The 23,935-nt window shown below is 48.5% G+C and overlaps 1 protein-coding gene across 6 annotated transcripts in view; it reads left to right on the forward strand.

Annotated features, from left to right (window-relative positions):
* Positions 1-6,038: 6,038 nt before the first annotated feature.
* znf536 (zinc finger protein 536) overlaps positions 6,039-23,935 on the forward strand; it is a 271,438-nt gene continuing 253,541 nt past the window's right edge. For 3 of the 6 annotated variants that reach the window (XM_070554604.1, XM_070554602.1, XM_070554605.1), the window contains exon 1: positions 6,039-6,506. The gene's annotated coding sequence lies outside the window, so the exon portion shown is untranslated. Of the gene's footprint in view, positions 6,507-6,751; positions 7,186-23,935 lie in introns of those variants that run through there. The other 3 variants (XM_070554608.1, XM_070554607.1, XM_070554603.1) reach the window with 3 other exon arrangements.

Raw genomic sequence — 23,935 nt, forward strand, 5'->3', positions numbered from 1 at the left:
AGGAGACGTCGTCGGCCTCTGGACTGGAGGCGGCGTTGTCGGCCTCTGGGCTGGAGGCGTCGTCGTCGGCCTCTGGGCTGGAGGCGTCGTCGTCGGCCTCTGGGCTGGAGGCGGCGTCGTTGGCCTCTGGGCTGGAGGCGGCGTCGACCACAGGATTGGAGACGGCAGAGACGTTGGACTGGAGGGAGCGTCGACCTCTGGACTGGAAAGAGCGTCGACCTCTGGACTGGAGAGAGGGTCGACCTCTGGACTGGAGAGAGCGTCGAACTCTGGACTGGAGAGAGCGTTGACCTATGGACTGGAGAGAGCGTCGACCTCTGGACTGGAGAGAGCGTCGACCTCTGGAGTGGAGAGAGCGTCGACCTCTGGAGTGGATGAGGCATCGACCTCTGGACTGGATGAGGCGTCGAACTCTGGAGTGGATGAGGCATCAACCTCTGGACTGGATGAGGCGTCGACCTCTGGAGTAAATGAGGCGTCGACTTCAGAACACGAGGAGGCGTCGACTTCAGAACACGAGAAGGCGTCGGCTTCAGAACACAAGGAGGTGTCGACTTCAGAACACGAGGAGGCGTCGACCACAGAACACGAGGAGGCGTCGACCACAGAACATGAGGAGGCGTCGACCACACGACTGGAGGAGGCGTCGACCACACGACTGCAAGAGGCGTCGAACACGACTGGAAGAGGCGTCGACCACACGACTGGAAGAGGCGTTGGCCACAGGACTGGGAGAGGCGTTGGCCACAGGCTTGGAAGAGGCGTGGACCACACGACTGGAAGAGGCGTCGACCACAGGACTGGAAGAGGCGTCGACCACACGACTGGAAGAGGCGTCGACCACAGGACTGGAAGAAGCGTCGACCACAGGACTGGGAGTGGCGTCGGCCACAGGACTGGGAGAGACGTCGTCCACAGGACTGGAAGAGGCGTCGACCACAGGACTGGAAGGGGCTTCGACCACAGGACTGGAAGGGGTGTCGACTTCAGGACTGGGGGCGTCGACTTCCATCGACTTCTGGTCCAGGGGCGTCGATTTCTGGTCCATCGACTTCTGGACCGTCGACCTCTGGACTGTCCACTTCTGGTCCAGGGGCGTAGACTTCTGGTCCGGGGGAGTCGACTTCTGGTCTGGAGGCGTTGACTTCTGGACCGTCGACTTCTGGTCCGGGGGCGTCGACTTCTGGATTGTCGGCTTCTGGACCGCCGGCTTCTGGACCGCCGTCTTCTGGACCGCCGGCTTCTGGAGTGGAGGAGGAGTTGCTGCAGACGGGACCGCTTGGACAGGCTGGACCGGATGCGGTGCGACCTCCGGGACCACCGCTGGAACTGGATGCGACTGAACTGGTGGTGCCGGAAACCGGGAAAGGAGGGAAGATAGAGTGTCCAGTTGGAGCTCCTGGAGACTGAGGCTCTGATGGAGTTGAGCCAGCTCAGCTCGGAGACCGGCGAGCTCTGCTGTGTGGACTGCAGGCTTGCTCCTCTGGCTCTGAGACAAGGGAGCTGCTGGCTGGACAGAAACACTCTTAATGATGATTCGGGGAGGACAGGGTGTCCAGGTGGGACTCCTTGAGGCTGATGAGCTGACGGATCCGGCCAAGCTCCGCCTGGAGACCTGCGAGCTCTGTCAGCTGGGCTGTGGGCGTGGTTCCTCCGCCTGCAGATGACGGAGGCGCGGATTGGACCGGGGACGGGACTGTTGGTCTGACTGGGGGCGGGTCCAAGCAGGCGCGCCGAGCCGGGGCAGCGGCGAGCTCGCGACTCCGTCCTGGGACACAGGATTGCGATGGAGCCCGGCATCCTTCCCCACGCCGTGGGCCAGCTCTGGGGGAGCACACAGCCAGTCTGGTGCCCATGAAGTTGGAGCGATCTGGAAGCGTCTCTCGGTCCAACCTCTCATCTGGCTCCGGGAGGGTGGAGAGGAACGCCGAGGCTGAGAGTTGGTGACGGCGTCTGCGGCGAGGCGAAGGTGAAGCCGGAGGAGGAGAAGAAGTTGGCCGGTGGTCCGAAGAGAGGAACTGGAGCAGGCACTCCCAGGGGAGAATCTCCCCGCTGGATCCTTTTACGGGTTGGATCATTCTGTCAGCGGGCGCCGGTGAATGAAGCGGAGGTAAGGATCCACACGCGGGTGAGGGAAGCAGGCAAGCAGACACACAGGAACGATTAAGGTTTTAATGGAGAACACGCCAACACAGAAACAATGATCCAACACGAGACAAAGAACTGAAGGGGTTTCAATACAAGAGGGTTGGGAACTTGGGTGATTGGAAAACGAGAGGCAGGTGGGAGCAATCAACAGAGACCCATGACTAAACCATAAGGGGAGACAGGACAGGGTGTGACACATGTTTAGACCGTTTGTTTGGCTATGTTGCTCATTAGGATCCTCCCAAGGTCATAGTGAAGTTGCCAAATCAGGCTTAGCATGTCTAACAAAGAAATGTACCAAAAACAATACCCTGCTGTGTAGAGATGTGTACTGAATCTTTATTGAAACTGTATTTTTGGTAAAGATGTGAAGGACTTCATGCAGAATAAAAACTTGGGCTGACAGTAGAAGCATGCATGATATGTTGGTTGTCCTAACCCTTTTCAGATAGACATTCTGGAATATGTGTAGACAATTCAGTCCGGTCTTTAACCAGATCTGTGTTTTCAGACACACCGCTTTTGTTCCGGAACTTGTCCTTTCGGCTGCCTTCACACAGCAAGGAAAAGTTCCAGATGTGTGTGTGTGTGGGGGGGGGTTGGACTTATGTTAAGCATAATTCTGCGCACACGAAGACGCATAAGAGACCTGGATGATGAAGCTCAATGGTTAATAAAGGAATCACTGAAGCGGTGTGAAGCGCTCCGTCGGGCGTCTAGACGGTACCGTTGGAGGCGAGCTGCCATGGTTCGCCGCATGCTACAGGAGCGAGCTATCTAGGTGCGCACAGCGTCCCCCGGTCCCCTCCTCCTCCCCCTCCTCCCAGTCCGGAGCTCAACCTCACCAGTCTGAAGCAGCCACCCTGTCCATGACAAGTCTGGACCTGTTACTAGGGGCGTCGTCCGGCTTAATTACGGAAAACGTTATCCGGAAGTTTGTGTTCAGACAAAAAGGTCTTACGGACAGAGTCCCGACCATTTCCGTTTTTGATGGCCTGTCTGAAGGGGGCTTTAAGTGTTGGCTGTATGGGTGTTCAGGTCTGTGGTGTGGATGTGAGAGCAGCCCGAGAAGCACCGAGCGGGTAAAGTTACACAGACACAGAAATCAAATCAGTATCAAAACAAGGTTATTCTAGACCTACTATGAAGAAGACTGTTCTTAATCAATTAGAGTCAGATGTTTTCATTTAAATACATTTTATTTCTGCTCCGGGCAGACTTTGATTCATATGATTTAAATTAAAATCACACTGGTTATCGGTCAAAGGCAGAATATTTCCTCTTCCTCCACATTCATCAAGCCCAGACAAGTTTGATCTGGAGTGCATGCTCCTTCCCGGCAAATAAAGAAATCCAGCGCTCCCCGAAGAATCACAGATTTGTCTGTGATGAAATCTCCAGCCTGGCCTCTAAATATTTGCCTGTGCTGTATTTGTGTGAGCGTTTCATTAACGATCAGAGCTGACAAACATGCACACTCATTGACCCCAGTCATCGGGGGGAGCCCGACACAGTAGTGTGTGTGTGTGTGTGTGTGTGTGTGTGTGTGTGTGTGTGTACTTGTTGAAAATGTAAATGCCTCACATGAGGGATGGATGTCACCAGCAGAGGAGACGAGTGCAGTGGAAATGAATCTGGTGTGGTAAACTCTCCATCGCCAGCGCTCCTGGCTGTTATTTAAGGTCCTGTCAGAACTTGAAAGTGTAACTGATACAAATTCTAAAGTTTAATTTTTAAAGTTTACAGTCACCGAGGGTTCAGAGGCTCAGATTGTTTAAAAGTGTGCTCCCTCTCTGCTCATTGTGGCTGAAACACCAGTTTATCAAAGGGTTGCTACAAATTAGAGTTTGGGAATCTCAACTGGAAGAAAGAAATATGATAAACAGATGTTTTTTTTCTCTGGAGGAAGCCAGTTTGGCTGTGTGTATGGGCTGGTAAAGAAAATCATCATAAAGACATAGTTCTGTAGAGACGCACCAGCCAACATCACCCAGCCTGGCTGTGTTCACCCAGCAGCTTCAGAAAGTCAAAGAACAGGAGGTTGTTTTCAGTCGGAGATAAAGAGACAGCAGCAGAGAGGAGGAATGACGTCTTCATGTATCTGAGGAGGGAACAGTGGCCGCTCTGTTTCTGGAGCGCGCCGTCTTGGATGAGTCCAAAGCAGAGGGGCAGCGAGAGCCATCTTTAGCCGCTCTTCACTAACATGGCAGTAATAAGGGAGGGATGACCCGCGCAGGACCGCCTCCTCATGACTCCTTCTTCCCGTAACTCCAACACACACAACCCCAAATCAGCCTGAAGCCACAAGCACAAGTCTTTTAACCCAGCAGTAGATGGACGCTGAACCCAGAGTGATAAATGATCCTACAAACACTCAGGAGATCCTCACTGGTGCTGCTGCACCTGCTCATGTTCTCATGTAATCATTCTGATTTGTATTATTAGACATGTTTGTGTTTGCTGCCAGAACCTTTAGTTTTCCTCGTTTACCAAAGTGTTGACTGGTCCAGCCCGGTTGGTCCTGTTCCTGTCCTCCTAGACTTAGGCAGAAGGCCACCCGGGTCCGGTTCTGGTTCTGCTGCAGGTTTCACTGACTTGGTTCCCTTATTTCTTATACTTAACATTTAATGATGCTGTAATTGCAGCTGACTGAGGACCACCCACCACCTCCTCACATAACAGCAACTATTTAAATAAATAAATAAATAAAGCTGACCCACATTCTTCTGGGGCTTTAACGGTTCCGCCGTTTCTCCATGGCTCTGAGGTCCGTGCCAGCCTGAGCAGCACACCTGGTGGAAACGCACTAGGTGTGGGTGTTGACACTCGGGACTGCAGAGCATTGTGGGAAATTTGCACGCTTAAGTCCATATGGCAACTTTCTTTTGCCCTGCTTTCCCATCCCCGCTGGATTGTCAGGCCTGTCAGCCGATAAAGAATCACTTGACTCGCTATAACAAGTTCAAAAGGAGCTGATGACGCGCCGTTGATCCATGGAGAATCAGCCAAAGGAACACCCCACTGCTGCTGCTATCACCCCATAGACACACACTCATCATGATGAGGAATGCTTTTGCTCATTTCCATAGATTCATTTTATTATGATTGTTGGTTTTTTATGTTTGAATTAGCTCTGGAAATAAGGAGAAACAACTAAAAACAAACAGCGTGAGATTTAAAACATGTTTTAAAAAAGGAAGTCGTTTTTTTCTTCAGGAAAACAGAAAAAAAGTCATTTAGAATAAAAGAGTTGAAGAAGAAATATTTAAAAACATCATCGCGTAAAAAAATCTAAAATAATAAGACTTGTGAGGAAGAGTCCGTTTCTGTTGAACGGCTGCTTTTAAAGCCGCTCCGATAATAACGGAGGCGCTTCTCACGCGCAGGAGGGTCGCGCGCTCTCACCGTCACACTGCCTCTCTGACATGTCCACCGTGGGAAGTGCGCGCGTGCACGTGTATGTGTGTGTGTGTGTTTGTGAATGTGACTCCGTGATTATCCATTGTGGGCCCACGTCCGGTTCGGTGGACACTCGATACAGCGGCGGCGTTAACGGGTCTCGCGGTTCCACGTTTTCAACTACCGTCTGTCTGTCTGTCTGTCTGTCGGTCGCACTCACAGAAAACAGGCGGTCCGGTTCGGTCCGTTCTGCAGAGTTCTTGATACTTTCCGCCGTTATTATTATGACCAACCCGTTCCCATAATTACCCCATAATCATTATATAATCCCCCAACAAAGCCTCCATTGAAGCCCTGTCTTTTGTCAACGCTGGGATACTGAATCTATAATTGCATTATTCAGTCCCCCCCCCCCCCCCCCCACCCACCCACACACACACACACACTTTGGAAGCATATATGCGTGGCAGGTTTTAGATGCGGGAAACCTTTCGGCCGACGCGGGACGACGTCCTGCCATCTTTTATTCTTCGTTTGAAAAAAAAAAGACAGAAAAAGTTGTGCCAACTTCCAAGTTCCTGTCAGAAAGAGTAAAAGCTGCGCGGAGACCCCTTCCTCCTCCAGCCGAAGCGCGCGCTTTAATATCAGCTCATATTTTAAATAATTCTGTTTAGAAATAAATGTGTGAAGGTTCCGGAGCGGCGAAGGTATCGCGGGTCCCCGGGGAGCGCTCCCTGTGTGCGTGCGTGCGTGCGTGGGGACTGGCAGCACGATGCTTATTTACATTAAATACGCCACAAGGTTACAGTGCAGATAGATGAGCGTCATTTTGATCACTCATTACTTCTCTTAAGCGGTGACTGACGCTCGGGACGCAGAAGAGGAAACATTCATTTATCCCGGAGTTTCTACGGAAGGAGGAGGGAAGAGGGAACAATCCCAAACTGTTGTCCTGGAAGGTAAGAAATTCCACTTTTGGACTGGTTCTGTTGACCCGGGTGGAGGTTTTATCCGAGCCGGTCCTCCGAGCCTCCGCGGGCTGTCTGGTGGCTCAGAGCAGAGAGCAGGTCTTACTAGAATAAAAGCTTCATTCTGGGCAGTTCAAGGTCAGCAGCGAAAACAAGATGTTTGAGATTTGTTTCATTTCTTCTGTTTTTATTTCTGTGGGGAGGTGAGAACCAGGAGGGGTGGGGGGTGGGGGGATTAAGGCTCAGAGCGGGGCTCGGTTCACCGCTGGGCTCATCAGCTGCTTTCATCCCCGTCAGCGGCGAATACCGCAAGACCAGTCGGTTGTGTTCTCACAGTGGAGCGGTGGCTTGCCGACACCAGGCGGGGGAGTCCGGGCTGGGAGGAAGGGAGCGCGCTGATACCCGGAGATCAGCGCAATTTTTAGCGGACACAGAGCGGAGGGCACGCCGGGAGATGCGTTTTCATGTCCAAGTCTGCGGGGAGCAGGGAGCCGAAATCTGGACCGTCCTTAACAGGTCCTAGACGCACTTTTCAACCCCCCTCCCGCCATCCGACAAGAAAATGATCCCGTCAAACGATCTGGACATGCCTCGTTATTCAGCCAGCTCTCTTTCTCTCGACGCATCGTTTACGCACAGGAGTTAGCCGGCGCGCCGCCAAATTCTGAAGGTAAGGAGAGAGTAGCTTGTGGGGTCCTCGCGGGTTCGGAGGGTGTCACGCGCTGCGTGGCAGTTTTTGGGGTGTTGTGTGTGTGTGTGTGTGTGTGCGTGTGCGCGCGCGCCACAGCAGGGATCCCTGACGTCTCCCCAAATCATGATTAGAAAATAACGGTGCAATTATCCGTAGCGAGTGGTCGTAAAAGCGGCGACCAAACAGCAGCTGTCTTCTTCCAGCTCCACACCTTCAGTTAGCACGCGACCAACTAGTTTTACCCGCACCAGAAAAAACAACCCGCGTTTTTAAATCATCATTAGAATCATTTGAGGCTTGCGTTGCTTCGCTTTCGCCCTCCCTGTGCGCCAAAGGCGTCGGGGCGCACGGCTTTGCCGTGTTTGGCGCAGTTCGGATCAGCGTGGGCCTGAGAAAGAAGCAGACTCGAAAACTTTTCTCTTTTCTCTCACCGACACCTGCACGTGGAGCCAGAGAAGCACCGCGAGCCCAGAAGTTTCCAGTCAAAACTTGTGAGATGGAAGAAATGCCGGAACGACCTGCCATTTTGTTCACCGAACGACCTCATAACAACAACAACAATTATTATTATTATAATTATAATAATAATCGCTATGCTCGTGGGTGCTGGTGGGACTCGGATGGAACGGTGAGCGGGTTCCGGGTGACTTGCTGAGAGTTTTTGTGCGCTGGGGAAAACTTGGAGCGGGTGAGAAAGGCAGCGGGGCTCCGCGGGCATCTGCTCCGGTGTGAATCCAAAGCGCGGGGCTCACATGGTTTTCCTGATTGGAAAATGTCAGAAATCTCATGCTTTACTTGGCTGGAAAAGGGTTCGTTTTTATTCATTTGCAAATATCCTGCAGGATGTTTTTATTTATTTTCATCTTAATTTGAAATTCCTCAAAGTGGACATGAAGGACCTCGTGTCTTGTGCCTGAGACTTGAACGGACAAGAGCGAATTAATGAATAAAGAAATAAATAGAATTAGAAGTGGCACCAGGGATGTTCCAGCCCTGTAATCTCATTTAAAGCTCTCCTCTCACCGACACCCTTCGGGTTCCTCTCTTTCGGGAAGCTGATTTGACCCCTGACTGATTTGACCCCGAGGCATCAGCTGATCTGTGAGGACACATCTCACCTAAACACCTAAACGTGTCCCACTGTTTCCTTAACCTCTCCCCATGCTGTCCTAAAGCACCCCCCTCCCTCCGGTCCAGACCAGAGAAAAACTTGCTTCTTCCTCAGATTCATTGTGCTGAGAAAATGAATAAATATCTGAAGAGCGGGCTGAGACGCTGTCATTGTGTGATGGTATGCACGGGGCGGATATGGTGTCTGAAATAGTGTCTGGGCGTAAACCCCTTTTGTCAGCGCCTTTCACTCCTTTACTGGGTAGAAATATCAAGTGGATGACAGTGCCGGCTGTTCGTCCTTCCACTCCGAGTGTTGTCATTATTTTTGGGTACAGCGTTTGGGAAGAGTGTTTGGAAAAGGCCTCGCTCTGGAATCTGGCTCGGTCACGTTGTGTCTGCGTGCTACGGTGCTTGGACTTTTATTCTACTTTCACCAGGCCTGCCTCTAAATCTCCACATCATAATAATTACATGAATGATTTTCTGGTCTGAATAAAAACAGAACTATTGCAATGACAAATGTGTCTCTTTGTGTTTATGGTAAAATAATTTGCAGCCAGAGTGAAATGTCTCAGCGGAGCAGAGCATTTGACATTTTCTCCTGCTGCAACTTTCCGACTGGTGGAGCCGGAAATCTGCTGCTGTCTGTGGCGGCTGCCGTCGCTCCCGCGTTAGCTGCTCTCCCACCTGTGCCCCGCCATCGGTGCAGCCAAGGGTGGGGCGGGAAGGGGCCACGGGCCGTGACTGAGCTGAAACACGTCTCTCAGCTACAGATGAGGGAGAAGGGAGAGACGGGGAGATGCTGGCATGCAGAGGATGCTATCACATCAGTCCTGCTTTCACCAGGCTGTCAGTCAGTCAGGAGGCCCCGTCAGTCCAACACACACACACACACACACACACACACACGAGCGGAGCCTGCTGCAAACACACTGAGAATGAGTCTCACAAATAACAGAATTTTGCTAAAAACATGCAAATGAGAACCCGACTTATAATTCTGATGCCTTCTGTGATGTGTGTGTGTGTGTGTGTGTGTGTGTGAGGCTTCAGTCAGAGCTGCAGCCACGTCGTGGCTTCCTGACCCCCCCCCCCCCCCCCCCCCCCCCCCCGGTGTAATTACGGGGAGAGGGTTCCAGCTGTACAGGCTGCAGGGCCAGGGTTCCCCGTCCGCTGGGATCAGGCGGTGGTAGGCAGGCAAGCTCAGGCCAGCTCTGCTCATCAGCCAGCCATTAATTGATATGTGCAGTCATTGTGAAAGCAGCCCCCCCTTCCTCCCCCTTTGTGTTACCTGCTGGGTGAAGGCTGTCAATGAATCCTGGCTGTTTTTCATCTTTTCTCCAGTTCTTCTCTGGTCTCTGTTTGCCCCGTTTCCCTGCCAGCAGAGGGAGGTGGCACCGTACACGTGTGTCCCGTGAGGGGGGTGGGGGCAGGTGGAGTGTGCTGGAGGCGCTGTAGCGCACAGGCGTCAGGCTGTGGTGAGCCGTGTAGCTCCTTGACCTTGATCTCCAGAGTTCAAGCTGGGAGTGGAAGGATGTTCAGGTTAATGAAGGAAAACTCAAAAACTGCTCCGACTCACAACATCGCCGCAAATCACGACGACGCCACAGGTCATGATGCTGGACTTTAAACATGCATGAGTACATTCTGATGTGTTAATGCACCCTCAGAGGGACGCTTCCTTCATTTTAAATATGCATCTTTACTTTAATGAGAGGAAAACAAAGTCAGAATGGCTCAAAGAACCAAAAGCGACTTATGGAAACTAAAGGTAGATTTAAACATCGTTTGCTCTAAATAATAATAATAATAATAATAATAATAATAATAATAATAATAATAATAATAATAATAACAAATACAATGAAATCAGAATAAATCAGCCTCAAACAATCAGCTGGAAATGGAGGTGACTGTTGATGCATCTGTGTGTGTGTGTGTGTGTGTGTGTGTGTGTGTTTCTGGTATTTTCATATCCCTGAGAGATTGATAAGGACTTGGCGGGGTGGGGGCTCGGATCAGGAGGGGCGGTGGGTTTTGGGACGGTGGAGCGGAGGATAATCACGGATGTCAGCTTGATCTAAGAATAAACAGTGTGGGGCAGATGAGGCGTTGACAGAGAGGCTCGACTCTGTCCTCTCATGCCAGGGTGCCATCATGAGGAGCGTCTGCCTGTCTGGGCAGCCATGAGGGTGGGGGTGGTCAGGTCTGGATGGCAGAGGAGGGGCAGGAGATGTTGGTGTGCTGAGATGACTGCTCATCGGTGGAGTCCAGAGCACTACTGTCCCCTTCCTCACGTTTCTGTAATCAGCAGAGGAAACCTCTTGTCCTCCACACAGAGTCGCTGGAAGTTTCTCTGGATTTTAGCTTTAAGGACGAGCCGTGTGATGTCAGGACCGTTTTTGCTTTTGATCCGTCGAACCGCGCCGTGTTTTCAGCTGTGTCACTTCTGCAGTCAACAGCTTAACACGGAGCGGCGAGCACACATCAATCAGAGGTCCTCAAGCAGAGAACTGGTGCTGCTTAACATTCAGCCGTGCTCTGCTAAGACAGTGGTAAATACCTCCAGCACTCATGAGATGGAAGGTTACACTCGGGTGTGTGTGTGTGTGTGTGAGGGGGGGGGCAGGTTATGTCCATTACCCACTTTGCATACCTCCACCAACTGCAGAGCTGGTGTCATGTCTACTCTTTAGCCGCGCTGCGTTTCGGATGTGACCTCTGTAAACTTCCAGGCCCCAGCTAACGAGCGCGTCAGAGTGGCACAAGCCGGGGGTGGGAGGGGTCACCAGTGGCAGCGAGGAGGAATAGGAGGGAGGCTGGAGAGAACTCCTGCACCTTTAATTATGATCAAGAGGTTTTCAGCAGAGGACGGAGGCGTCTCCTGTTCTGTTGCACTCATAAATCTGGCCCCGGACGCCGTGTCAAAAGATTACTGTACACCACTGTAGTGCACATTCAACTGCCTCTCAGCTGCCTCGTTTGCATAATTGGATCTTTAATGAAACCTGCCTTGTGGAAAAAATAAAAAACAAAGCTAAAGACGGAACGGGTGTTGCGCTGAGAGGAAGTCTCTTCTGCGTTTTAAAGCCCTCCAGGAGGTGTGGGAAGGGCGAGGTGGCGTGGATCAGGCAGACGGAGCACAGAGTGACCCGCTCCGGCCCAGGAGCTCGCACATCAGCAGCAGGGCTACAAATAGGATGAGAAGTGACTGTGAAAGCTGTACATTCCCAGCCAGGTCTCGCGGGTTAAGACTACAATAGCGGGATATTCTCTTGCCCGGGGGGGGATTTCAGCTCCTCTTCTGTCGACACCCGTTGCAACAACAACTTGTTACTCAGGGAAGATGGCTCTTTTGTAGCAGAGCTGATTCCCCGCCTGCCTGGTGGGATTCCTCTGCTGCACCCACCAGGAGAGCAGCCGTTTGGTTTCTTAGCTGCAGATTTGTTGTTCAGCCTTCATCCAGTAGCAAAGTTAACGGCCCCCGTTCCTCCTGGTCATCAGTAACTGGTGGCTGGCAGCCTCACCTGCTCGTGTCTGGTTGAAGCTGGGACGTAATTTTTTGGGGGGGGGGGGACGGGTGGGACATGTCCCCCCCACTTTTTCAAAAGGCAGTTTTGGTCCCCTGCACTTTTTTCCATCCAAAAACAATATTACGCTCCATTAAATGGATTTGGTTGAGCACTAGGACCGAAACGGAAACCGCTTTACTATTAGACCCGCCCAAAAGCTAATCTATTGGCTCTGCTGATACTTGCTAACGTATTATTGGCTGTTGCTGCTGTCACTCAAGTTGGAAACAGTCAGAACGTGCTCACGTTGTTTTGCTAGTTTGGAGCCGCTAGGGAACACCGGTACTGAGTCACATCGTCAACTAGACGCTGTGTAATATCAGAGCTCAGCTCAGCTTCCATTACATAACATTTGAATAAGTGTTCATTTGTGAGTCTTTGGTAGTTAGACACAGCCAGGAGGCAGCATGTCAAGAAAACGAAAAGTGGATATAAGAGACTTCTTTCAAAGTCAAAACGTAAGTTGGAACATGTGACACCCCTGCATTAAGCTCAGACTCACCTCCTCCTTCACACACATACTCAAAACTAACTTTTACAAACTCATCTCCTCCACATAACTGACTCCTCAGACACAATTTATTCGTATTATTATAATTATTATTTTTTTATTATTACTATTATCATCATAATTATTATTACTAGTAGTAGTAGTAGTAGAAGTGTAACTTCAAAACTTTTATCATTTAACTTTATTGTAAACTTATCTATTGCAATGCATATTTTCACATTAAAAACTCTGAAAAATGAACAGTATCATCATCGTCAACAGATTTTTTTAAGCTTAATGTCAAAGATGTACACTTTTCATTAGATTTATCTTATTTTTTCCATTTATTTTTTGTGAGTTGAAATGCAACAACTGTTTAAACACTTTTAAGGGGAAAAACATATTTAATATGTTTTTATACACTCAAATGTTAGGGTGATGATCATGTGTAAAACATTAGTTCAGCATGTCCTCTAACACAGCAAATGAACAAACGGCCAGATCTCAGGAGGGACCGTTTATGTATAAATAATTTTTATACTTTTGACTAGGCCTGGGAAAGTAACAAATTTTGCTGGATGATATTTTGTCCAACAAATTGTTGATGATAAACGATATTGTCAACATTATCTAGACCAAAATAACCACTAATATAATGTTAATATATCATAATAATGCAAGTATACCCTTTAAAATGCAACAAATAAACCTTCATTTAACATTGAAATGTCCAGAACCAGAACTTCTAAATGAATAAAAATAACAAACAAAAATTAAATAAAAAAGGAATCTCACTCCCTGTTAGAAAATGTTGCACCAAAAACAATAAAAAAAGACCCAAAACAATAAATACAATGGCCTATCCATTGTCAACAGCCAAAACTGCACTTCAATAATGATAATAAATAAAAATAATAATAGAGTTGTAAATTTTTTAACTTTGATATATATATATATATATATATATATATATATATATATTGAGGATGGAACAATTATTGAGATGGGCACGTGACGTGTCAAGGGGTCTTTACATAACACCCCCCACCCCAAATCCGCACAAGCCTGCTGTGTCCCCCCCACTTCTGAAATCAAAATTTCGTCCCTGGGTTGAAGGATCTGTTGTTTAAACCAGAACGCCCAAAACAAAAGCCTTCTTCAGCGTGACTGTTGGCTAAGCTCTCACGTTCCCGCAGCGAGCACCCCTTCAGCTCAGAGAACAACCAGCGTTAGTCGAGAACGGCTGTTCAAAACAACCAAATAATGATGGTGTGCTGGAGCGTGTGTGCATGTTCAGATGTGTGTGTTTCCACTTCACATCTGTGGGAGTGGATCATGTGTCTGAGGGGTTTACAGGTGGTTTGCAGGGCAGGGTTTCTGCAGAGAGGTGCAGGAACGGCGGGCAGGGTTCAAGTATCTCAGATGCTGCGATCGCGCTCAACTGAGCAATCCCAGCATCTGAGAGGACCCTTCAAAAGCTTCCTTATCACCCTCAGCTCCGCGCTGCTGCACCCTTCCTCCGCCGCGCCGCTGCAGCTTTCTCATCTTTCCAAATCTGAACCCGCGCCTTTTCCCATTCGTCCCCAGATTTTTACATCTCCGACTCTTTTCTCATTAAAGTCGCACCATCTGCCAGTCTGTTTAAAATTCTGAATTAACAAAAAAAAAATTATGATAATTTTTTAGCTTATTGGTACAACAGCTTTGTCTTTGAATGGTGATGAATTTTAAGATCGTTCCTTTAATAGGACACGTTTACTGATGAACACTCGATAGGGGGACTTTCCACCATGTTTTCTAAACGCCAGCTTGATTATGAGGTAATTGGTGCTGCGTTGCAGCTGAACGGTGTTAATGGGAGCACATGTACTGTAGAAATCTTGAGAAAATAAACCATGTTGGTATCAAACTAAATAACAAAAAATTCAAGTAGCTTCACGGACACGAAGGTCCAGTCAGCACCATTCAGTCATGTTTTTATGCTTCCCAAAGCGGAGAATGAAAAAGGTGATTGGTGCCTCTGGCCAGGTGAATTTATAAGTACACACTATTTCAAATATGGAGGCTGTTTACGACATTTGTTTTAGTCACCGTTCAGCTTTGTGCAAATAAGGGAAACAACATGGAAGACCAGCAGGAGTTTTAGTGGAGCCTGAGCCAAGCTAAGGAAGCTCTTTCTCTGCATTTTGATTTGCCGTCCATAAGGATGCCACCTAGTGGTGCCTTTTGGGATTTTTAGCATGTTTATTAGAGCAGTTTGGGTGGAAATATTTCCATTAATAGGTTACAAACATTCAGAGTAACGTAGACGGGGCCTTAAGATTTAAAAAGTCCACTAGAGCAGGTGTGTTTTTCAGAGTACGTGTGTAAGTGTGTGTGTGTGTCCTTTGTAATTTTAAGGACTGAAAATGCTTATCTCAACTGATCACATATCTCTTCTAAAACAGCCTTATTAGTCTAAATAATGTCACGTGGAACGGCGGATTTGGAGTGTTGACAGGGAGTCGACGGTTAGCGAGGAGCACTCGGAGCAGAAGCAGAGGCAGGAAGGAGGGATGATTTACTTTGGAGAATCGGCGGGCTTCCTCCCGCACAAGCGGCTGCCACAGATCCTGGGAGCCTGAATTGATAAATTCGCTTTGATAAAAGTCACTGAAATGCCGGCCTGTCTGCGCACCTCTATTAAGCGCTGGTACATTTGTCACAACCACTGGAAGTCAACCGAAGGGTTTTAATGTCACATCAGCCTGAATTAAAGACTCAATCGAAAGCTGCGAAAGGTTTAGGTTTTTATTTCAAGTGACAGAAGTGTTGGTGCAGCTGTGGCTGCTGAGAAAGACTCGGAGCTCCACTTGATCGAGGCAGTCGTTTTACATTTTCTGTCTGTCTGTTGGGAATTTTGTGATTATTTGCTGCTCGTTTTAGTCTGGATGTTCATTTGGTATCTGATGACTTTGAACAGGGTGTGTGTGTGTGTGTGTGTGTGTGTGTGTGTGCAATGATTTTTCATCTCAGGCATTATTTTTCTAATTTATTTCTATTCCTAATATTAATCAAGAAAAATTAGATCTGCTCTGCATTAATCATCTACTCCTGCCTTAATACAGCTAACCAAGGGAGCATTTTATAAAAAGACTGCATTTAAAACACACAGCGTTCCCCCGGAGAAGCCCTTTAATACCACATTACTGTTTCCCATTTATGCAAAAGTAAATAAGTAAACCCAAAAGGCAAATGAGCATTCCAGGCATTAAACACACTGCCTGTGTAAGCGCCTGGCGCAGCCTCGACCACGTCTCCGGCGGGTCGTTGCTGGAGGGCAACCATCGCCACTGTGACTTTTTATTATGTTTTTTTATATAAAGATAGAAAAGTCATGTTTATTTTTGCAGTTTTTAAGGCAGCGTAATCCAAAACAAGCATCCCCTTCTGATGTTTATGTTATGGAACGTCATTACTGAAGAACAACATGGGGCAGTACCAGTGAAGATCAGCGAGAGTCCCCCCCCCCAGTGTTATCAACATGCCCCCCCCCCCCCCCCCCAGTATGGTGCGGTATGGGGGCCAAAATTAAGACTACTGCCCAGCAGCAGGAGGCTATATTCTGAAGCAAACTACCGACCCGATTAATGATAAGCTGGCGCCGGTAACTGAGAGGCTGGCGCTGCTTACTGAGGAATAGCACCTTTACCGGCGTTACTACTAGATACGCTAGGGACTAGCAGCCCTCGGCTGGTCATTGACTGGTTCAAACACTCCCTCTGCTGTCTGTTAGCATGGATAGGCTAGCGTTAGCCTGGACGGGCTGGTGTTAGCATTGGAGAGGCTAGCCATTAGTGTGCCTAGGCTGGCCACTAGCTGGATTTCCTATCCCCTTGACGGACTATTAGCATGGATAGGCTGGCGTTGGCATCGGAGAGGCTAGCCATTAGCATGCCTAGGCTGGCCACTAGCTGACTAGTGACACTCCGAGACACGCTAATGGCTAGCCTCTCCGATGCTAACAACAGCCCGTCCAGGCTAACGCTAGCCTATCCATGCTAACAGACAGCAGAGGGAGTGTTTGAACCAGTCAATGACCAGCCGAGGGCTGCTAGTCCCTAGCGTATCTATTAGTGACGCCGGTAAAGGTGCTATTCCTCAGTAAGCAGCGCCAGCCTCTCAGTTACCGGCGCCAGCTTATCATTAATCAGGTCGGTAGTTTGCTACAGAATATAGCCTCCTGCTGCTGGGCAGTAGTCTTAATTTTGGCCCCCACACCGCGCCATACCCCAACAGCTCAAAGCAACTTGAACACAACCAGCAACACAGAATGGTGAAGCTGGACATGTTCCAGCCCTGGAATGTGCATCCTGGGCACCGGCGCACCTGGAAGGGAGCCAAAACCATTCCGTTCTGATGTCAGTTTGATCAGGTAGTGCACGTTAACGCAGATTCTTTGTTAGCTGAAGTCTGACAAAGCTGCTCGTGACAAAAACACAAAGGACCTCAAATGAAGAAGAAGAAACCGAATTAGCTGCTTTTGACCTGTGCCGTGAGAAAAGTTGGGCCTGAGATTGAGAGTGATGTTAGTCACTGACCCTTTCCTATGGAGAAGCAGCAAACCGCCAAACACGTTTTTGTTATTTCCCATTAAAAGGCCAAAACAAGCATCGGCCTCGTGTAACGTGGTAGCGTGGCGCTACAGCAGGTGCTACGGCGGTAAGATTAAAACGCGGGTTTGAGCCTTTCTGAGCTTCCTTTTGAGGGGCCTGCTAGAAAAAGTTTGACAGCTGCTGACTTCAGCCAACCTGCTGATGAAGCCGCTAGTTAATGAAATGAAATTCATCCGAACCGTTGGATGTTTGATTCCTTTTCTTGCATTCCTTTTCTCTGTCCGTGCACTCCTTCACACCAGCGCACGTCGATCCCTCCTGGTGTTTTATTTAATTAGGTAAAACACACACTAGGTGTACATGTGTGAGCGTGTGTGTCTGTGCTTGCTCTTCGGGAGGCGTCGTTCTTTCAAGAACTACTTTAAAAAGTCTTGTTCAAGGTGGGATCTTAATGCTGTTTATCTATTATTAATCTGTGTTATTATGGGGTTGAGTTTAAAAGGAGAACTCTCTGATGTGGGAGAATTCCCTCGACGACCGGCTCCTTCCTTCAGTCGTACGACGCGCTCCCACCTCTGCTGTAAAAGAGAACTTAATTGATCTCCGACAATTTCTGACAGTTCTCTCAAATCATCTTTTTCATTTATATTTTCAAATGCCCCCCCCCCCCCCCCCCCCGCTCCTGTTGTTTTGAGCCCCTGTCTTATTGTTAGCACTATTATTTCTGATCATGAGCTGCTGTTGTTTTCCTCACCTCAGAACTGCCTTTTTTGTTGTTTGTTTGTTTGTTTGTTGGTGTTTTGTAGTCTCGGTCTTGGTTTAGTTCAAACACTTAAACACGTCGGAGGCTGATGTGACTGGTTGTAAATGTTGTGATTGATCATTTTGCTCTCGTTTGACCTGCAATAACTGTGGTGATTAAATATTCAGAGGTTTGGGTTCTGAAGCTTCTGATGCTTAAACGTGATGTTTTATTGCTCCTTTACACAACATCCGCTACAGTGTGTGTTACTTCTGCTGGCCTGACAGTGAAAACGGGTCCCAGCTAAAGCCACAGTGGCAAATCTGCACAGCTAGCTTAAAACGTTTTGCTACGCGTCCTAAAAGTGTTGTGTCACAGTAACGCCGTACAGTTTTTGTGGAGGTAAAAAATAACTAAATTAATAAAGTTGTCCTCTCACAGTTCTCTAAAACCTTCTGCCAATAACACGACTTGGTCTGAAAACAACGATTGGACCATGCGGTTGTCTGCCTCTCAGAACCGCCGCACGTCCCTGGGTCCTCCAGTCATCACACACTCACGTATTCAGCAACAGAACACCGCCGCTGTGAGATGTTCTCCGCTCAGAACATCAGAGAAGCAGGAACAGCCACTTCAACTATGGTCCCAAAAAGAAAAACACCATTAGACATCATGGACAAAAAAAGACGTTTGGACTAGAAAACAGTGTTTAGTGCTATCTCGTTTCCTCTGGCAGCGCGCATTCTGGTATCGGGGGTGGAGGGTGGGTGACGTCAGTGACTTGATGCAACCTGCTGGGTTCCTTATATAGGAAACATTATTTCTGATTGGCTTAATGAACTGACCTGAATTGGAATGTTTATTATGTGAAGTGCCTTGAGACGACTCTTGTCGTGATTTGGCGCTATATAAATAAACTTGAATTGAATTGATTTGGCCTAGGAATGATAGCCGACGGGAGGGGTTAAAGCAACGTGTGTTTCTTGGTTACATTACCCATTTAGACTGTCACTTAAACAATATGTTAAGCAGTAAAATAGGTAACTTCCTAATGGACAACCCAGGACGAACATGGTCCACCACAAGGCGGATGGTGGAATTTGGTGAAATAAATAATTTTGTTGAAAATAGTTGCAGAGTTGTGATGTTCGGCCTCCAGGAGCCAGGACGATGTGAGACAACATTAGAAGCAGGTTGCATCCATATAGGACCAACATTAGACTCTTCATGATCAAACAGCAAAAAAGAAGGTAGAAAAATGGCGTCCCTCAACAGTTTGCTTACGTCATGCATGCCTTGTGGCTGTCATGTGTTGGGTTTGTTCTGAAACAGCAGCGGTCCTGCTTTGGAGTTCAGTAGTTGTTCTCCAATGAGAACTCACGCGAATGCAGAAGGTATCTCACTCCATTAGGGGAGCCGGGGCTCTGTGACTCATGACCCCCCCCCCCTCCCTCAGGTTGGGTTTACCCCCCCTCCTCTTGCAGCCTCCATCTCTGATTGCCGATCAGCCGCCGAGGGTTTTGAGGTGCACCTTTTAGATCGCTGTGATTTGAGTAAATGCCCACCCCCCCCCCCCCCTTTTTTTTGGGCCTGTGATCTGAATGGGTTTGTAGCGCAGGGGTAAGTTGAACTGAGGAGGTAGAGGCTGAAGACCACTGGGACAGACATGATGAGAAAACGTCTGACTAAAGAGAAGTGGAGTAGAGCCAACACGCGTGTGAAGGTCTGGGCAGGAGGTCAGCGGTGTCAGGATCCCACCGTGGGTCTGCAGACTCCTGCTTTCACTCTGAACTGGGTTTATCTAGTGACCAGTATATTGATTGTAGTGGTTTTGCTGGTCGATGGCAAGACACGAGCCTTATTGGCTGTAGTCGTGCCACCAGAAGAAGAAACTGATGAAAGAACTTCAAAATGCATGACATCATTATGCTCATCAGGTTCTGGTTATAAGCCACGCCCACTCAGTGACACATTGTATTAGAAATGTAATGGAAATAAAGCTCAGGTGCTGAATCCGGCCTTTTACGTGGCTCAACATGGCGGTGCCTGTAAACGGGATACTGTGACTTCCCTCGTTCACAGAAGAAGGTCCATCATTATTTATGCTAACGGTTTTGGTTCTGGACCCACCAGAAGCCTGCAGGAGACCATTCAGGGTCCAGCTCTAGCCTGTGAACTCTGCACTGTGAAGCGTGGACCACCTGACCGCCGTGCCTACCAGGAGAGCATTATCAACAGTGCTTGGAACTGAGGGGTCTCTGCTATGTTGGGGTTGGGTGTTTGTGTCATTGAAATGCTAAAGTGGGGCGGCAGGTTTCCTGCATCATTCCAGCTGAGCCCTCCATCTGGGTTTTCCACGGCCGGGCGTCTTCGACACGCATCTTAGTGTCTGCGTGTTGGGGGGGGGGGTTGATTTAACCGTTACCCGTGTTCATGTGGAGCCCGGCAGAGGTCAGTCTCCTCCTCAGCACCCCTTTTTCATCCAATTTATGAGGCTGCGGGCGGCCGCTTGCCGCGCTTTTGTTGCTGGGGGTAATCTGTGAAGTGATCTTAATTATGGAGGTTCGGCCTGTTCCTCTCTTCCCCCAACTCTTCCTCCTCTCTCTCTCTCTCTCTCTCCCTCTCTCTCTCTCTCTCTGTACATGCTTTTAATCAAACAGCATAGTTAGCTGGTAATGAGGGCGAAGGGAGCTCGTGCGCTTCTGCTTACACATGCTGCGAGGCTTCGAAGAGGAGGAGAAAGACAAGGATGAAGGGAGTGAGGAAGGATAGAAATGGTGGAGACACAAGCGGTGTTGGGTTTTGTGGCAGGTTTGTTAATCTTAACTTTCTTTTTTTGGAACAGTAAAAGTCTTTCTAAGGTTTTGGAGTCAGTCCCTTTCTAGAGGTTTCAGTAGGCGTGACACAACTCTCACGTTACAGAACGTGCTTTTGCAGGTTGTATCGTTGATGAAAGCGTTACCGTCATGTTGGGAAAGAAAGAGTTGCAGCGTGGTAGAAGAGAGAGGATTGGAGAGGCCTGGAGTATGATGGGTACAGCAGGGTAGGGTCGGGAGTAAAGGGGTCCGGGGGGTGGGGGGTGAGTCCTGGGGAGAAAGGGTTTAATACGAGATCCATTTCACATAAACAGTCTTGTTCAGAGGTTAGATCAGCAACCCTGATGGGCATGAAAGGTGACTAGATAGGGAGGGGCTAGTGTGTGTGTGTGTGTGTGTGTGTGTGTGTGTGTGTGTGTGTGTGTGTGAGAGATGGCTTAAGATGTATACCGGTATCTATGTTACGATGAACAACCCCCCCCCCCCCCCCCCCCCCCCCGCACACACACACACACACCACCACTCTACTATTCCCACATTTTTCAACCGTATAAATCCTGTTAAAACCAGGTCACCAAACACAACATTAGAAACGTGTTTAGGAGCGTATTTCTCTTATTTGATGAAAGTGTTTCGATCACATCTTTTTGTGCTTTTGTTTTTTAATTAAAGTTACATTTCTTTTTTTTTTATTTTTACATTTCTGCATGAAAATAAATCTGTAGTGTATTTTCAAACAGGGATAAAAATCAAGAACAACCCAGAAACAACAGGATTGAATTATTACTGTGTTTTAAATTATTCCCCAAAGTCAACAGGAAACTGGAAGTTTAGGATTTTCCTTCCGTCTGGAACTCAAATTCAAAGGTTTATGTAAGTGTGTGTGTGTGTGTGTGTGTGTGGGGGGGGGGGTGGGTTACAGTCAGGTTGCTAATTCCTCTAGGGTCACGAGGACGGGCCGGGGTTAAGTTCTAACAGGAGAGGTCAGCTGTGATTAGCTACCATCTGAACTAGTAGCTGGATCCTGAGGAGGTGACGAGACCACAGGAAGTGTCGTGTGTGTGTGTGTGTGTGTGTGTGTGTGTGTGTGTGTGTGTGTGTGTGTGTGTGTGTGTGTGTGTGTGTGTGTGTGTGTGAGGGTGGGTGGGGGGGCTGTTGGATCCTCTCCCTCTCTTTTCTAGGCCTCCTCCTCTCCCTGTGCCCTTATATTATTAAAGGTTGCCTCTGTGCTTAAGTGAGGCACAGCAGATGGGCCTTTTCATAAATCATGCTCATAAGATGATTATAGGCATCGCCACCCTCTGTTCCCCCGTTCACACACAGGACGTCTGTGCTTACAGCCTGGAGTCACACCAAACCCAAGCCCATTCTTCCACTGACCAGCTGAAGGGGAGGTAAACACCTCACTGTGAGCTCTGAAAACAGCAAAACTCCAGGAAGAAGAATTGAGTGCCACCTCTTCTTTCTTCCCCGTCTTGTTGTGTTTCTGAGGAAAGTTTTTCCGGAGCTGGATGTTAAATATAAAACACCGAGCGTAGAAGGAAGAGAGACGGCAGAGCGGTAATGGTGGTGTGTGTGTGTGTGTGTGTTGGATTATGTCTGTGCTGTTGCACTGTTCCTTGATGTATGCACCGTGTCAGGCAGTCATTGTCTCCTGGGTAAAGAGTGATAGTTCAAATACCTAGCATCTCTCCCCTGGTGCTCCAAATGCTTGCCTTTGAAGTTTTTATAATCCATCTGTCATCTGCGAGCAGGGAGGGCGCATGTTCTGTACCGCTCAATTACCAAACTCTCTTTTTGCCAACTACAATAAAACAGGAAGCAAATAAAATGGGCGACCCTAAAAAACGAGGCAGAAAACAAACAGAAGGAGAGCGAGGGTGGATGGGGGTGATGGTGGGGCTGAATAGAACCAGAGAGAGACACGGAGGAAGGAATCGCTTGAATCCAGCATTCCTGACTTTCTCACGCACTTGATTGTGTCCCCTCGCTGCCTCTCATAACACAAGAACAAAGCCTGCTTGTTGTGGGCGGAATGCCTAAAATGCTTCCTACTGTTACAATTAGGACGGATTTGATTGAATGTGTATTGTTTCGAGGGCCTGGTGATTTTGATCATTTTTTTAAGTGCCTTAGATTGTTATTCTGCTTCCCTGCGAGAAATAATAACCAGCCGCCTAATCTAATTCCACCGGATATAAACATTTTGTGTGTTTTAAGAGTTGGTCAATGCTGTGAACGACATAAATGTGTAGATGATGCATTATTCATGACGCCACCTTAAAGATGCGCGCTGAATAGCTGTTTGTCAGCAGCTGGATGGAGAATCTAATGAAGTTTGTCGCACTTCTTGGTGTTGAAATCGTTTTTAATTGGCGAACGCTTTGTTGTGCATCACTTTAAAAGCGCCACCGAGGAAACCAGACAAACTTCAGAGAGCTGTCTGAAAAATAACAGCAGCAGCTGCAAATGATGACTCTGAATCATATTTCATTTACATACGCCACAGGCCCCCTTTTAAGACGTCTCTACCTTTTAATTCTTTCTTCATATTTAACACTCGGTAGAAAACAATAAGAAGCCTCAGATCTTTGTGTCTGCATCCTCGTTTACATCGAACCCCCCCCCCCCCCCACCAGCCCCCCCCCCCCCCCCTCCTCAGCTCCACCATCCCGAAGCATCCTCATCGGGAATGAGATGAAAAGATTGTTGTGAGAAACTCAAAAGGAGAGTCGACGCTCTTTGGTTGCTTCTGAAACTTCCATTATTGGGCCGTAATTGTTTCATACACATAATATATCTTCATATGGTTGGGGGGAGACGGGGACGGATGAAGAACGCGTCTTTCTTCCTGAATAAAAGGCAGCAGAACCCATCTGGTTGGGCGATCCACTGCTGGCCTCCTCGCACTCATCGCTGAAATAATACTCCCTCTAATGACTCCCGCATATTCTGAAATCTCCCTTTTGAAATTGGTCTTGGCAGATTATTTGCAGGTACTTGAGTTGCATCTGTTTGCAATTTTGCAAATGTGGAAGACTTTAATGCTGGGCAGGGGTGGGCAGCAGAGAAGAGCTGATGTGAGTGTGTGGAAGAAGAGTGGCTGTGTGTGTGAAAGGCCTGGGCAGTGGTCTGCACGCTCTCATGGGTGCTGGCGTGTTTTTACTTCAGGGACAAAATGTTTTTAGCGACACATGCTACCACTCTACCCCCTGGGCCTGAGGGGCAGGCGGTCTTCGCTGGGCAGGGTGGTGGAAAAGCAGGAAGTCGCTCTCGTATCAGCTTCAGTATTCCTCTTGTTATTATTAATATTATTATACGAAAGTGTGTGATATAAATGGAACAGCATTCCCTGATGTCCACCATAATCTACACAACATGACTTCTTGTCGCCACCCAAA

This window comes from Nothobranchius furzeri, chromosome 9, assembly GCF_043380555.1.
Source record: "Nothobranchius furzeri strain GRZ-AD chromosome 9, NfurGRZ-RIMD1, whole genome shotgun sequence".
Lineage (NCBI taxonomy): Eukaryota > Metazoa > Chordata > Actinopteri > Cyprinodontiformes > Nothobranchiidae > Nothobranchius > Nothobranchius furzeri.